We start from the raw sequence: 8,687 nt of genomic DNA, 5'->3' as shown, positions 1-8,687 counted from the left end.
AAGATTGCCACTCCACCACCTTTGGAAGATATGTCTTGCCGAAAAAGGTTATAACCAGAAAGGTTAACGTCAGTGTTCAAAACACTCTGTGATGGGTGATTTGAAGGAGTCAGGCGCAGGAGGGTAAATCACAGAATACAGAGTTTATTCCGGAATACAGAGTTACGCAGGATAGCGTCAGGCACACGGGGAAAATATAGGGGAACCAATTAAATGCCTAGACTGTGTGAGAATGACCTGTCCATAAAGTTCCCAGCTGCGCCTGAATCGACTAGCGCCTTACACTGGCGAACTACAATCAAATCAAATCAAATCAAATCAAATCAAATTTTATTGGCCACATGCGCCGAATACAACAGGTGCAGACATTACAGTGAAATGCTTACTTACAGCCCTTAACCAACAGTTCATTTATTTTTAATAAAAAAGTAAAATAAAACAACAACAAAAAAGTGTTGAGAAAAAAAGAGCAGAAGTAAAATAAAATAACAGTAGGGAGGCTATATATACAGGGGGGTACCGGTGCAGAGTCAATGTGCGGGGGCACCGGCTAGTTGAGGTAGTTGAAGTAATATGTACATGTGGGTAGAGTTAAAGTGACTATGCATAAATAATTAACAGAGTAGCAGCAGCGTAAAAAGATGGGGTGGGGGGGCAGTGCAAATAGTCTGGGTAGCCATGATTAGCTGTTCAGGAGTCTTATGGCTTGGGGGTAGAAGCTGTTGAGAAGTGTTTTGGACCTAGACTTGGCACTCCGGTACCGCTGGCCGTGCGGTAGCAGAGAGAACAGTCTATGACTAGGGTGGCTGGAGTCTTTTACAATTTTGAGGGCCTTCCTCTGACACCGCCTGGTATAGATGTCCTGGATGGCAGGAAGCTTGGCCCCAGTGATGTACTGGGCCGTACGCATTACCCTCAATGTGATCAGGAAAGTGAATGGGTAGGGTACAGTGCGCAGCAGAGGGCTCCGAATGACTGTGGGTGTTCGATACCTGGGGTGACGCGAGAGTGCCCTGCCTGCCACCTCCAGACCCAAAAGAACGCTGACGACATCGTGCTGTGAAATGTCCTCTCGTGCCACCAGAGTGACACTGGCGCTGTCGTTCTCCGCTCTCTCGGATCGCCACTCCACCCAGCTCCATAAGCTCGTGATCCGAGTCGGGCGGGGTTGAAATGTTCAGACCTCCTCCAGGACGTCCTCTGGCCGCCAGCAGGTTGTCCAAGCGGATGGCCATGTCCACCAGTTGAGTGAAGAACATCATGGTGTCCCGGCAGGCTAGCTCCCTTTGGACGTCCTCCCGCAGATGGCACCGGAAGTGGTCGATGAGGGCCCACTCATTCCACCCAAACTCCAGGGCGAAGTCCTGCGCGGTCCTCGTCCCCTGCCTCAGGTGGACCAGCCGCTCGCCCGCCTCGCGACCCTTGGGCGGGTGATCGAAGACAGCCCAAAAGAGGCGAGCAAACTCCCCGTAGTTGTCCAACGCGGTTCCTCCTTCATTCCAGACCGCGTTGGCCCACTCCAGGGCTTTCCCCGAGAGGCAGGAGACGAGGGCGGCCACCTTCTCCCGCTCCGATGGGGCCGGGCTGATGCTGGAATAATAGAGCTCCAGTTGGAGGAGGAGTCCTTGGCAGAGAGCAGCTGTCCCGTCGAAATCCCTTGGTCGGGATGCATGGATCCCTCTGGGTGCTGGGGTGTAGGTGGCTGGATCCGGTCACCCTCCCGCTGACTCCATAGTTGGTGGGTTATTCTGTGATGGGTGATTTGAAGGAGTCAGGCGCAGGAGGGTAAAGCACAGAATACAGAGTTTATTCCGGAATACAGAGTTGCGTAGGATAGCATCAAACAGTCCAGCGCGCAAAACAGGTGCACTGGAACAAAACAGGCACACGGGAAAAAATAAAAAAAATAAAATAAATACACGTAGCTCAACCGAGCTACTCTCTTCTCACATTAAACAATCACCCACAAGGACAAGGGGGAAGAGGGACCACTTATACATGTACTAATGAGGGGATATGAACCAGGTCTGTGTAATAGACAAGACAAAACAAATGGAATGATGAGATGTGATGCGGCAGTGGCTAGAAGGCCGGTGACGACGAACACCAAAGCCTGCCCGAACAAGTAGATGATGCAGCTTCGGAGGAAGTTGTGACACAGTCGTTCTTAACCATGTCTTAGTAATGACCAACACATCTGGATTAGAGCTGTGAACGCACACTTTCAGTTGATAAATGTTAGGTAATAAGCTTCTAGTGTTAACGTGCAGAAAACCCTGGCTTTTACGAGAGCAGAAATCAGTGAAGCAGATATCAGAGCACAAGTCAGAATTGGGGCTAGCAACAGTAGATGGGCCAGGGTGTACATGCACATTTCCAGATATCTTCAGCAGTAATACAATCAGGGCACGGCAGAGGACAGGGAGAGCTCTGCAGTGTTGATTTTTTATGACATTTGAATGTGCATCAAATGGCAACTAGATCATAATGTATATCAATTTCATCATGTAACATGAATACAAGGCCGGCGAGAGGTGGTTAGAATAGGATGGGAGGCCAAGAGTCCGTGTAACTAACAGAGAGTCAGAGTCCCGAGTGTGGGAACAAACAAGTTCATAGTCAACAAAGCACGCATGAGTCATGAGGCAAATAGCATAAAGCACAAGAAAAATATATAATGACTTGGGGCTAGCCATTGTAAGTTCAGAGTCACTCGCCCCAACAGTGCGTGTGCTGGAGGTGAGCGAAAGCTTGGGAGAGGGGGGAGTGTGGCGGGGGTACCTGTACCAGACATGGGGAGACAGGCCAGGGTAGATGGTGAACAGATCGCCAGGTGGAATCCAAGCAGCGGTGCAGCAGGCAACGGGAGTAGGTGTCACACCCACTTGGGAGAAGATTTTTTCGGGAGGCAGATTCCTTGTAGAAAATCACAGCTAGCTTGCTAATGTAGCGAGCAAGCCTCTGTCCACCGTTTTTTTCCACGTGGAAAAGGAGGTTGTTAGCTAGTTATAACTCTTCAGTTTCGGCAAATGGTCTTTTACGACGTCCAAACAAAGTTGTCCTGTGGCTGTTGTATTTTGGAGATTGCGAGGAGGATATCTTCTGATGTGATCATTGCAACAATATTGTTTCTTATTGTACAGATGGAGGCGGCTTCAAAGGCCTCTGCATTGTTGGGCTCAAGGGCTTTGACGCCTCTCACTTCACACCTCAGTGCTAATTGAAGTACCAGCTGGATCTGTGCTGTCCTCACAAGCTTGGTAGTCTTAACTTAGCATTCAGTCCTGTAATTAATTTTTCTTCTTGGCTTTAAAAGTAGCTTCAGACTAACATTACTCACTCCGTTCCTGGTTGGATGGTGTTTTCAGGTTTCTTGTGCTTCTTTTGCTGGTCGTTGGTTTGCCAGAACATTTGCTGTATAGACCTTGGAAATAAGAATATTTTGTAGTAGGAATCCTTCCAGGTTATTTTGTCCAAAATCAGGTTGTAGGTTTGGGGTTTTGATTTGGAGTGAAGGTTATGGTGTGGAGGGTAGTATCCTGTATATGTCCTTGCGGAAAAATCAAAGTTTATCTAACTCGAATTCTATCTTTTTGTAAAAACATGCTGAAAAATGCGGGAGCCCATCTGCTCATGATCTCTCGCACTCTCTCCTTTATGTGCTGGAGGTAAATTGGTGTAGAAATCTGATTGGCCCTGTAAATTACTGTACAAATATGATTGGTCAATTGCATTTGATTGGTGTGTGACCAAATGAAAAGCACAGTTCCTACTAATGGTTCTTGCACTCTATAGAATGTAGTCTCCAACCCTTTTCTGTCTGAGCAGAATGTTACATTTTTGGCTGGATCATGACCTCTGCGTGCATTACTGAGTATAATTTGATGGTGTCAAACTATATATGAAAACATGATACATATTTTGAAAGCTGAGAAGGAGCTCTTTCAAATGATATGGCATACAATAGCATCCCATCAATCAAATTGTAATCAGTCAAGAAAAAACACCTGTGAAAATATGTATCTTATATGAAAATCGCTGCTTTTCCCCCAACAACTGCAAATTACACAACATTCTAATGAAGATAGAGATATTTCGAGCATATGAAGTCTTCCTTATGTATAGCCAACTCCTATGGTAACATGACATGTCAACATTTATACAGTTGGACTTGACAAAACAGCATAAACAGATCTGGGATCAGGCTAGCCAAATGTTGATTCTCTGCACTCTTAGAAAAATGGGTTCCAAAAGGGTTCTACGTGGAGGGATAGGGTTCTACCAAGAACCGTTTTGATCTGAAGAACCCTTTTTGGAAGACAAGGGTTCTTTGTAAGGCAAATGGTTCTACCTAGAACTTTTAACATCCTAAGAACCATTTTTGGAAGTAAGGTTTTTTGATGATTCTTTGGAAGGCAAGAAGGGTTCTTTGGAAGGCCAGAAGGGTTCTACATAGAGCCCAGTGGCGGTCGGTGCCGTTTGAGGATGATTCTTTATTTTATGAGCATGGCCATATTTCTATTACAGCATATTGGATGACTGTCATTCATATTCCATTCACCTAGCTCAATGTAAGTTCGATAGGTTTAGGCTACTACATGATACTCTAATTTTCCCTGTTCCCATCATGAGGTTGCTACAACCTAGCCTATGAATGAAAGTTTAAAACGTTGGTTTGATGATTCTTTGGAAGGCAAGCAGGGTTCTACATAGAGCCATGCATCATACAGTGGGGAGAACAAGTATTTGATGCACTGCCGATTTTGCAGGTTTTCCTACTTACAAAGCATGTAGAGGTCTGTAATTTTTATCATAGGTACACTTCAACTGTGAGAGACGGAATCTAAAACAAAAATCCAGAAAATCACATTGTATGATTTTTAAGTAATTAATTTGGATTTTATTGCATGACATAAGTATTTGATCACCTACCAACCAGTCAGAATTCCGGCTCTCACAGACCTGTTCGTTTTTCTTTAAGAAGCCCTCCTGTTCTCCACTCATTACCTGTATTAACTGCACCTGTTCGAACTCGTTACCTGTATAAAAGACACCTGTCCACACACTCAATCAAACAGACTCCAACCTCTCCACAATGGCCAAGACCAGAGAGCTGTGTAAGGACATCAGGGATAAAATTGTAGACCTGCACAAGGCTGGGATGGGCTACAGGACAATAGGCAAGCAGCTTGGTGAGATGGCAACAACTGTTGGCGCAATTATTAGAAAATGGAAGAAGTTCAAGATGACGGTCAATCACCCTCGGTCTGGGGCTCCATGCAAGATCTCACCTCGTGGGGCATCAATGATCATGAGGAAGGTGAGGGATCAGCCCAGAACTACACGGCAGGACCCGGAAAACCATTAGTAACACACTACGCCGTCATGGGTTAAAATCCTGCAGCGCACGCAAGGTTCCCCTGCTCAAGCCAGCGCATGTCCAGGCCCGTCTGAAGTTTGCCAATGACCATCTGGATGATCCAGAGGAGGAATGGGAGAAGGTCATGTGTTCTGATGAGACAAAAATTTAGCTTTTTGGTCTAAACTCCACTCGCTGTGTTTGGAGGAAGAAGAAGGATGAGTACAACCCCAAGAACACCATCCCAACCGTGAAGCATGGAGGTGGAAACATCATTCTTTGGGGATGCTTTTCTGCAAAGGGGACAGGACGACTGCATCGTATTGAGGGGAGGATGGATGGGGCCATGTATTGCGAGATCTTGGCCAACAATCTCCTTCCCTCAGTAAGAGCATTGAAGATGGGTCGTGGCTGGGTCTTCCAGCATGACAACGACCCCAAACACACAGCCAGGGCAACTAAGGAGTGGCTCCGTAAGAAGCATCTCAAGGTCCTGGAGTGGCCTAGCCAGTCTCCAGACCTGAACCCAATAGAACATTTTTGGAGGGAGCTGAAAGTCCGTATTGCCCAGCGACAGCCCCGAAACCTGAAGGATCTGGAGAAGGTATGTATGGAGGAGTGGGCCAAAATCCCTGCTGCAGTGTGTGCAAACCTGGTCAAGACCTACAGGAAACGTATGATCTCTGTAATTGCAAATAAAGGTTTCTGTACCAAATATTAAGTTCTGCTTTTCTGATGTATCAAATACTTATGTCATGCAATAAAATGCAAATTAATTACTTAAAAATCATACAATGTGATTTTGTGGATTTTTGTTTTAGATTCCGTCTCTCAGAGTTAAGGTGTACCTATGATAAACATTACAGACTACATGCTTTGTAAGTAGGAAAATCTGCAAAATCGGCAGTGTATCAAATACTTGTTCTCCCCACTGTATATACACAATCTTTATTATTTGCATCATGTGTTGGTACATATTGACCCATCTGCTCGTGGAATGCCTTCCTCAGGATCTCAGTGTATTTGACAGCCAGACCTCTCACATGACCCAGCTCCTCTGTCAACTCAGTGTAGGCCAATGCCAGGTTCACCCTGCAAAGGGGGGATAATAGTTTATCATCTTTCAATGCTAGGGCTACTTTTCAATGATAGGGCTGCACCCTATTCCCTAGACGGGGCATCAGTGTAGACATCATTGATAGCGACCTTTTTTGGTCTATTTGTGCCAGATGGCCAACTCCTATGTATAGCCATCTCCTATGGTAACATGGCACGACAACAATCATACAGTAGGACTTGGCAAAACAGCATAACAGATCTGAGATCAGGCTAGCCAACTGTTGATTCTCTGCATTCTTAGAAAAAAGGGTTCCAAACGGGTTATATGTGGAGGGATAGTGTCCTACCAAGAACCGTTTTGATCCGAATAACCCTTTTTGGAAGACAAGGGTTCTTTGTAAGGCAAATGGTTCTACCTAGAACTTTTAACATCCTAAGAACCATTTTTGGAAGAAAGGTTTTTTGATGATTCTTTGGAAGGCAAGAAGGATTCTTTGGAAGGCCAGAAGGGTTCTACATAGAGCCCAGTGGCGGTCGGTGACGTTTAAGATGAGGGAGGATGATAATTTTTTTAATGAGCATGGCCATATTTCTATTACAGCATTTTGGATGGCTGTCATTCACATTCCATTCACCCAGCTCAATGTAACATTGATAGGTTTAGGTTACTACATGATACTCTAATTTTACCTGTACCCATCATGATGTTGCTACAACCTAGCCTATGAATGAAAGTTGACAACATAGGTGCACAGATCGAGATAATTTTGAGTAATCAAGGAGACAGACAGTGACATATTCAATACCGCCTTGCATACTCTTGCCTGCATCTGGCTGATGTAAGGGTGTAATCATTATTCCAAAAGTTGCAGATGACAGTTTCTATTGGACAAATTCAGGTATGTTTATTCCCTTTTCGTTCCGTTTGCTTCAGTTTAAGAAACGTTTTCCAACAGAATCGGCGGAATGAATACACCCCTGATCACACACAAACACAGTTCACTTTCATAGCAGCCACATAAAAACAGCATGATCCCTTTGCTCATTGTATATATAATTCCTTCTCACAACTATCTACGCACTCTCCTCCTTTCACCTTTCCCCTTCGCTTGTGGACTTCAGTGCACAACACATCCGCTGTCTGTGATCAGGCGAAAAAACCTTTCTAAGCCAAACCTTCATATCACGACCGCTAAGCACTGCACACAGCCTACATCGTTGTTACATTATAGTCAACTATAACTACTATAACTAATGGGTCAGTAAACCCACTAAGATCATGCAGTACAGTGTACAGTCAGAAAGCAGTTTAGCAGTTACACCGGTGGGCCCCAGTGGCAATAAATTAATACAACCAAAAGCTTACCTTGATTTGGAAGAGTTCCAGTGTTGGATAGCCATAGCCAGCTAGCTAACATAGCATCCCTCTCTGTTTGAGCCAGGTGTCTGAGTAGGCTAAACTAGCAAGCTGCATTTGCTAGCTAAGTGAAATATAGCTAGATCTCTCACTCTCTCTCTCTTGCTTCTCCTTAATTTTGTCTTTCTCGCTTTAAGTCAACTATTCACCACATTTTATGCACTGCAGTGCTAGCGAGCTGTAGATTATGCATTCAGTACTAGATTCATTCTCTGATCCTTTGATTGGGTGGACAACATGTCAGTTCATGCTGCAAGAGCTCTGATAGGTTGTAAGACGTACTCCGGAAGTTGTCATAATTACTATGTAAGTCTACGGAAGGGGATGAGAACCATGAGCCTCCTATGTTTTGTATTGATGTCCATATACCCAGAGGAGGACAAAAGCTAGCTGTCCTCCAGCTACACTATGGTGCTACCCTACAGAGTGCTGCTGAGGCTACTGTAGACCTTCATTGCAAAACAGTGTTTTAATCAATTATTTGGTGATGTGAATATATTTAGTATAGTTTTATCTAAAAAGGATAACTTTTTTAATGTTTCACTATTTTTAATTTTTATGAAATTCACTGAGGAGGATGGTCCTCCCCTTCCTCCTCTGAGGAGTCGTAACTGATAGAGCCATATATCATATTTCACAGTATGCTCTATTGCAGGGTGAATTTCAGAATTGTTTGTTTTAATATCTGTATTTTTACATGTACATTGATTGGTTGATACATTTTAAGACAAATAACAAATTTTTCTTAACTAATCCAATCTGTTAGTAGTTGGATTTATTACACTCGTTACCAGGATGGTTGTTCCAGTTTCGATTATTGATGTAGTCTCAGTATTCAATCTTCCCTAGCCT

The sequence above is a fragment of the Coregonus lavaretus genome, assembly GCF_964263955.1.
Source record: "Coregonus lavaretus genome assembly, chromosome: 1".
Lineage (NCBI taxonomy): Eukaryota > Metazoa > Chordata > Actinopteri > Salmoniformes > Salmonidae > Coregonus > Coregonus lavaretus.
Note: the sequence above shows the minus strand (reverse complement) of the source record.